The sequence below is a fragment of the Ambystoma mexicanum genome, chromosome 8, assembly GCF_040938575.1.
Source record: "Ambystoma mexicanum isolate Mex_15411 chromosome 8, UKY_AmexF1_1, whole genome shotgun sequence".
Taxonomy (NCBI): Eukaryota; Metazoa; Chordata; class Amphibia; order Caudata; family Ambystomatidae; genus Ambystoma; species Ambystoma mexicanum.
In genome coordinates, this window is record NC_090929.1 from 302,074,425 (window position 1) to 302,082,114 (window position 7,690).

The following is a 7,690-nucleotide window of genomic DNA, read 5'->3' on the forward strand; positions in this document are numbered from 1 at the left end:
CCACTGGCCCCGCCTGAACGTTTTGCTGGGGACCCCAAAAAATATGCCGTATTCATGAACCAGTGCCGCTTGCACTTTCCATGCAGACCTGGGGCCTTCCCTAATGATCAAACCAAGGTAGCTTTTGTCTTATCATATCTCAGCGGCTGTTCTGCCGATTGATCAGTTCCACTGGTAACTCAAGATGACCCAATTCTCTGAGACTTTCAAGGCTTCCAAGCAAGCATGGAAAGATTATTTGCTCGACACTCCCAGGGACAGGCCCTGGACAACGAACTTCTGTCCTTACGACAGGGTAATCAGGATCTCTTATCCTATATCGCCACCTTTAATAGGTTGATTGTGGAAACTGGGTGGCCCGAGAATAAAAGGATCACGTTATTTCATCGAGGCCTGCGCGGAGAACTTAAAGATGTCCTAGCACAAATTGTAAATCCGCCCCAAGACTGCGCGGAATATATAGACTTAGTGGTCCAACTAGATCACAGGCTTCAAAACAGAAAAGCAGATCGGTCCAAGTTCAAAACCCGAGTGTTGGTCAAGACTCACGTTAACCCCAAGGGTACCGATGTTTCCGAACCTATGCAAATTGGAGGAGTTAAGGGACCATTAACTCAAAGGGAACGTGATAGAAGGCGGCAGAAGCAATTATGTCTTTATTGCGGGGCTTCTGGACACTTTTTACGAGATTGCCCGGTTAAACCACCCCAGAAGGTGGTAGGAGCCACTGACAAAAACCTTAAGGAATCTGATTCGGGAAACGACCAAGCCCAACAAGTGTAGAGGTCCGCTTGCCGAGCTTGAAAACTAACTCTTTGACCTTGCATTTCATCATGCCAATGGTCCTCGTAGATCCGGGACAGCCTCGGCGGTTGCATGCAATAAAAGCATACATCGATAGCGGGGCTATTGGAAACTATGTTGACCGTGAATTGGCCTCCAGGATTAATCTCCCTCTCCGTCCTAAAACCAGCAAAGATGTCATTACCACAGTGGATGGAACCGAAATTGCCTCTGGGCCGGTAACACATTCCACTACAGAAATGACATTAGTGGGTCAGGATGGACATCGGGAGGCGGTTCTGTTTGACGTAATCAAGGCTCCACAGTTTCAAGTAATTCTAGGAATTCCTTGGTTAGAAACACATAATTCTCGAATTGACTGGCGAGCGAAGAGAATAACCTTTCCAGATTGTGCAGAAACTTGTTATCCAAGAAATCCAAATTTAGGCCTGGCCACAGTAACCTCCGCCATTATGCATCTACCGCCCGAATACCAAGAATTCCAAGATGTCTTCCAAAAGGAACAGGCCAACACGTTACCTCCCCACCGGTCGTACGATTGTCAAATCGATCTGATACCCAATGCACAACCGCCTTGTAGTAGAATCTATGCCCTTACTGAACCGGAGAATCTTCATTTGCGACAATATTTAGATCAGTATCTGGCCAATGGTTTTATTCGCCCGTCAAAGTCTCCTGCCTCCTCAGCTCTGTTCTTCGTGCCGAAAAAAGAAGGCGACCTTAGAACTTGTATCGACTACTGCACCCTAAATCAGATAACGGTTAAGAATCGTTACTCTCTGCCTCTGAACCCTGAACTTCTCAACCAAGTGAAAGATGCCTGCATATACAACAAGTTAGATCTTCGGGGGGCTTATCATCTGGTACGAGTAAAAGAAGGCGACGAATGGAAGACTGCCTTCCGCACCAAATATGGACTCTTCAAATACCAAGTAATGCCTTTCGGGTTGTGCAACGCACCTGCTGCCTTTCAATACTTTATGAATGATGTCCTTCGGGAACTTATCGATGTTTGTGTTATTGTATATATCGATGACATTCTGGTATATTCTTCCTCGGAATCCGATCACAGAAAACATGTCAAGGCAGTTCTTGAGAAATTGCGCCAGCACAAACTGTTTGCAAAACTCAAAGTGTGTTTTTCATGCCACGGAAGTCGAGTTTCTTGGATTCATCCTAACACCTAAGGGAGTCCGAATGGACTCGCGAAAAATTGGATGCCATCCTTAAATGGCCATCACCTAGTTCAGTGAAGGGTGTTCAGAGCATGCTTGGCTTTGCCAATTTCTATCGCAGATTTATCCCGGAATTTTCACGTGTGGTTCAACCGATCACTGCGCTCTTGCGAAAAAAATAAACGCTTTGAATGGTCTAAGGAGGCAGAACAGGCCTTTCAAGAACTGAAAACTAAATTTACCTCTGCACCTATTTTGAAAAATCTGCGTCCAGATCTCCCATACAGAGTTGAAACCGACGCATCCAGCTTAGCCATGGGAGCTGTCCTGTCTCAAAGAGATCCTGTAACAAACCAATTGCACCCTGTAGCCATTTGGTCCAGAAAGTTCTCGGCGCCTGAAGTTAATTATGCAATCACCGACAAGGAGTTATTAGCTATTAAGTCCGCCTTCAAGGCTTGGCGTCACTACCTTCTCGGCGCAAGACATACCATCACGGTGATCACGAATCACAGAAATTTACAATACTTAAAAACTGCCAAAGCCCAATCATCACGTCCGCTCCGATGGGCTTTATTCTTTGATGAGTTCGATTTTGTAATCACCTACCGCCCTGGCTGCAAGAACGGTAAAGCAGACGCTTTATCCCGAATTGGGATGGGAGAAACGAATTCAAGCTTAGAACCAGTACCAATAATACCTGAGCAGAGAATTTTGGGCTTGACCTCTTTACAAACTATTGAAGACATTCAAGCTAGAGTTAAATAACTTCTAAACCCTACAGCCTTGCAAGAATGGATTCAAAAGGGTTTGTACTTTTCCGTCAATGATGGTCTACCTTACTTCCAAAGGCGATTATTTATACCTCATAAAGAATTACAAGAACTCGTTATTGCCCATTATCATGATACACTGATGGAAGGACACCCAGGTATTGCCAAGACAGAAGAAAAGATTAAACGGCAATTCTGGTGGCCATCCTGGCGGAAGGATATTAAATCTTTTGTGATGTCCTGCGGAGTTTGCGCCCAAAATAAAGGTCAAAAGAAAAGACCAGACGGTCTTCTACAACCCTTAGACATTCCCCCGGCACCTTGGCACACCTCGTCGCTGGATTTTATCACAGACCTGCCTCCATGTAATGGATACAATACTATCCTTGTTATTGTGGACCTATTTTCCAAAATGGCTCATTTTATTCCATTGAAGGGGTTACCTTCAGCTTCTATCCTAGCAAAGGAATTCCTTGAGAATATCGTTCGTTTACATGGATTCCCAACCATACTGGTCTCTGACCGAGAAAGCCAATTCATTTCCCATTTTTGGAGAAAGTGTTGTCAATTGGCACAAATCGATGTACGATTATCAACCAGTCATCACCCTCAGACCGATGGTCAGACGGAGAGAACCAACCAGACCCTTGAACAGTATCTTCGGTGTATGTTGCATCAATCTGAATGTAATTGGAAAGATATTCAATGGATCGCCGAATACGCATATAACAATTCAGTACATTCTGGAACGGGGCAAACTCCTTTTTATACTTTGTATGGTCATCACCCTCGAACCTCAGACCTTGACCCCCCTCAAAGTCTCAAAATGCCTGCTGTGGACCATTTGCATTCCACGATAACTCGAGCCTTCAAAGAAGCAACTACTCATTTACAGCAAGCCAAGAAAAAATACAAAGAAAATGCTGATTTGCATCGAAGTGAGGCACCTACATACCAAATAGGGGACCAAGTGTGGCTTGCGATCAGACACTTATCCCTCAAAGGACTGCAAACTTCAACCCAAGATATGTAGGGCCTTACCCAATCAAAGCTATAATCAACCCGGTGGCCATCAAACTCGACCTACCAGCTAACATGCGGATTCATCCAGTTTTTCACGTGTCACTGTTGAAACCAGGTTAACCTGGACCCAGGCTAATCAAACTGCCAGAACCAGTTCAAATTGATGGGGAGCCTGAATTCGAAGTAAAGGACATTTTAGATTCCAAGGTGTCAAAATCAAAACTCTTCTATCTAATTGATTGGAAAGGATATGGGCTTCAGGAGAGATCTTGGGAACCTAGCGACCATGTACATGCGCCTCGGTTGGTAAAAAAATTCCACCGGAATTTCCCAAACAAACCAAAACCCCCGGAGAGAACAACCTTGGGAGGGGGTACTGTCATGATGCCTACCCCCAAGGAGCCAGATCGGATCCAGCGTCCCCGGAAGCAGACATCATGTTCTCGGGGGGAGGTCCAGCGGCCCCTGGTAGGGGCCCTGTGGACTCAGTCCTGGCGCCTTTGGCGCCAGTCTCATATTGGACATCAGTCCTGGCGCCATAGGCGCCAGGCTCATAACAAGTGAACTTATGTAAAGAGTGATTTTCTGTAAACTTACCTGATGCAGACCATGCTGCAACATCCAGGCCTCCTTGAGGCCTGAATGGGACTACTTTACCTGTGGGACTATTTTGCCACTGGGGCGTGGTCAGGGAAGGATACATACCTGGTTGGGGAAGGATACATACCTGGAACTTCTTTGGAGGCTATTTAAGCCACGCCCAGACAGCAGCTCACGCTTCACGTTGTTCTGCTCCTAGCAGCTGGACGCTCACCGTGTCAGCTCCTGCATCCCGGCTCCAGCCACACCCGATTAGATCCTGGAACACCTAGAAGGAGAGAAGAGAGAAGGTGAGAACAAGAACATTGCCAGTTGCTTACCTGTGACCGGAGTCGTCATGCCGGCTACCTGAAGAAGAAGAGTTTATTTTAAACGCTTCGCGTCGCTCGTTGCAGCGCCGCGCTCACTCACCTGTCCACGAAACATCTTCATTCTTCATCGCGACCCTCTGCATGGTCCACCGCATACCTACACCTAGGGGAAGAAGAAAGACAAAAGGTGAGCAGCAGGATCGTTATGATGAAACCTGGGTTCCATCTTTAATACTTACCTGTCTGTACTAGGCGGGTCCTGTCAGCATCTCGGGTCGGCGCTGCTTCTTGGGCAGTTACCGTACCCCGGCCCTTGAGGGGAAAAAAGACAAAGCATTACTGGATGTATTTAAAAGACATTTTCAAGGAATCCTCTTACCTCTTATCCACCTGAGTTATTTCCGGCGATTCCATTCTTCACTCCTAAAACTCCCGCAGTTTCTGTAATAAGGAACTGACTTCAGATTTCGAAGACAGATGAAAGGGAGATCATTTTCTTGAACTTTTACGAACTACATACTCGCGGCGCTTGCCTGGAAAGTCAGGTGAACTTGAACCTCATGTTTCCAGCTAACCAGTGAAGTAACTGGATATACACGCACCCCTGCACCAGAAGCAGGATGGAGAGTTCATCCTTTCAAAACCTAAGGTGAGACTTAGCGGGGGGAATTTTAGGAGGTGGCCAACGGAGAGTGAACTGGGAGGTGGGAAGCCAAAGCGTCACTCCGTAGATAGCTAACCCCCTTTCTCCATCTGCAGAAGGATTCCCCTGCGGATTAGACAAGCAAGATTCGGGGGTCCTGTCCAGTCGGTCTTCCGAGTTCTGCGCATCACCTTAGAAGAGGCCACAGCAACCCAGACCAGATCAGCGCCTCCGTGGGAGTCAGGTGAGCGTTACAATTGGTATGGGTTTGATGGGAGGGACAGGGCACATTGGTGTGGGTCTGTGGGGAGGGATGGGGCATCCTGGTTTGGGTGGGATGGGACATCGGTGTGGGTCTGGATGGGACACATTGTGTGGGTTTGATGGAAGAGACAAGCACATTGGTCTTGGGGAAGGATGGGGACATGTTGGTGTGGTTCTGGAGGGAGGTATCAGGGCACAGCATGGATCTGGAGGAAGGGATGGGTCATCTAGGTGTGGGTCTGGAGGGCAGGATTGGGCCTCTTGGTTTGGGTCTGGAAGGAGGGCATGGGAGCCCACTGGTGTTGGTCTGAAACATGTATGGGGCATCTGTTGGTCTGGAGGGTGGCATGGGTCATCTAGGTGTGGGCTGGGACATCTTGGTGTAGGTCTGGAGGGAGGGATGGGGCACATTGCTGTGGGTTAAATGGGGACATTGGTCTGTGTCTGTGGGAGGGATGGGGGACATTGTGGGTCTGGGGGGAGCTATGGTTCATCTAGGTGTGGGTCTGGAGGACAGGATGGGGGCATCTTGCTGTGTGGATGGAGGGATGGTGGCATCTTGGTGGGGTCTGCAATGGATAGGGCACATTCGTGTTGGTCCAGAACAGGTATGGGGCATCTGTTGGTCAGGAGGGTCGGGTGGGGGCACCTTGGTGTGGCTCTAGAGGGAGTGGATGGAGGCATATTGTGTTGGCTTGATGGAGGGGTGGGGCACATTGGTGTGGGTTTGATGGGATGGACGAGGTCACTTTGGTGTGGGGCATACTAGTTTGGGTAGGGTGGGGATATCAGTATGGGTCTGGAGGGAGGGATGGGGTCATTGGTCTGTCGGGGCACATTGTGGGTCTGGTGGGAGGGATGGTTCATCTAGGTCTGGGTCTAACGGGCGGAATGGGGGCCTATTGCTGTGTTGATGGAGGGATAGTGGCATCCTGGTGGGGTCTACAATGGATGGGGCACATTGGTCTCGGTCTGGAACAGGCATGGGGCATCTCTTGGGCTGGAGGATGGGATGGGGGGGTCCTGGTGTGGTTGGGATGGGGATATCTGTGTGCATCTGGAGGGTGGGATCGGGGCATCTTGGTGTGGCACTGGAGGGAGTGGATGGAGGCACATTGGTATCGGTTTGATGCGAGGGATGGGCCACATTGATGTGGGTTTGATGGAAGAGATGGGGCATCCTCGTTTGGGTCGGATGGGGACATCAGTGTGGGTCTGGATAGAGGAGATGGGGGCACATTGGTGTGGGTTTGAGGGGCGGGATAGGCACATTGGTCTTGGGGAGCAGCTGGAGCGAGAGCAGAGGAGGTTGGGGAAGGATGAATGGATCGGACTGCGTGGGCCGGCATTAGCACGGCCTGCCTCTGTCACCAAAGGAGCTGCTGCATGCTTCCCGGGCTGAGCGGCTGGATTTATTTTTGTTTTAAAACCATTATGGTCTTGGCTGACACCCAAGTGGGGAAGCTAGACGGGCGCTGGCCGCAGGCGGGACAGGTGGCGCGGCCTCCCGTCGGCCTCTTCTGCACCGGCACTTTCGGGCCGATGTCTGGAACAAAAACAAAGTTGCTTGAGACTCATGGCGGTGGATCAGTCGGCTCGCATGTTGATGAAGAATGCAGCTAGCTGCGAGAATTAGTGTGAATTGCAGGACACATTGATCATTGACACTTCGAATGCATCTTGCGGCCCCTGGTTCCTCCCAGGGCTACGCCTGTCTGAGAGTCGCTTGAATGTCAATTGCCCCGGGTGCTGTCGCAGGGAACCAGTTCCCTTTGTCCCCTTATGGTCAGACTCCGATCAGCACAATCGCAGGATCCCTGGACCTGGCGCGCAGGCTCATTGCTGGCACGTCTTGACCTCCCCCATTTCCTGCCTCGAGCAGGTTTCTGGAGGTCCGGGAACCCAGCCCACGCCGGTGGTGGCAGCTGTGGGCCTTAAAAAGCCTAACACACCTTCACCCTACCCCAGGGCACCTGGCCGCACCACGTGTGGCTGTCTGTGGTGTCCCACTGCTGCCAGCGTGGGATGGCCGTGGAGCGCGGGCCTCGCAACCATGTTGGCTTCGGCCACAGGTCGGGATAGCCCCGAGCTTTCTGC

The 7,690-nt window shown here is 49.9% G+C and overlaps 1 non-coding gene across 1 annotated transcript; it reads left to right on the forward strand.

The window, feature by feature from the left end:
* Positions 1–7,164: 7,164 nt before the first annotated feature.
* LOC138474856 (5.8S ribosomal RNA) lies at positions 7,165–7,318 on the forward strand. Its single transcript, XR_011269086.1, has one exon. It is a non-coding gene; the product is annotated as a 5.8S ribosomal RNA (ribosomal RNA).
* The last annotated feature ends 372 nt before the right edge of the window (positions 7,319–7,690 follow it).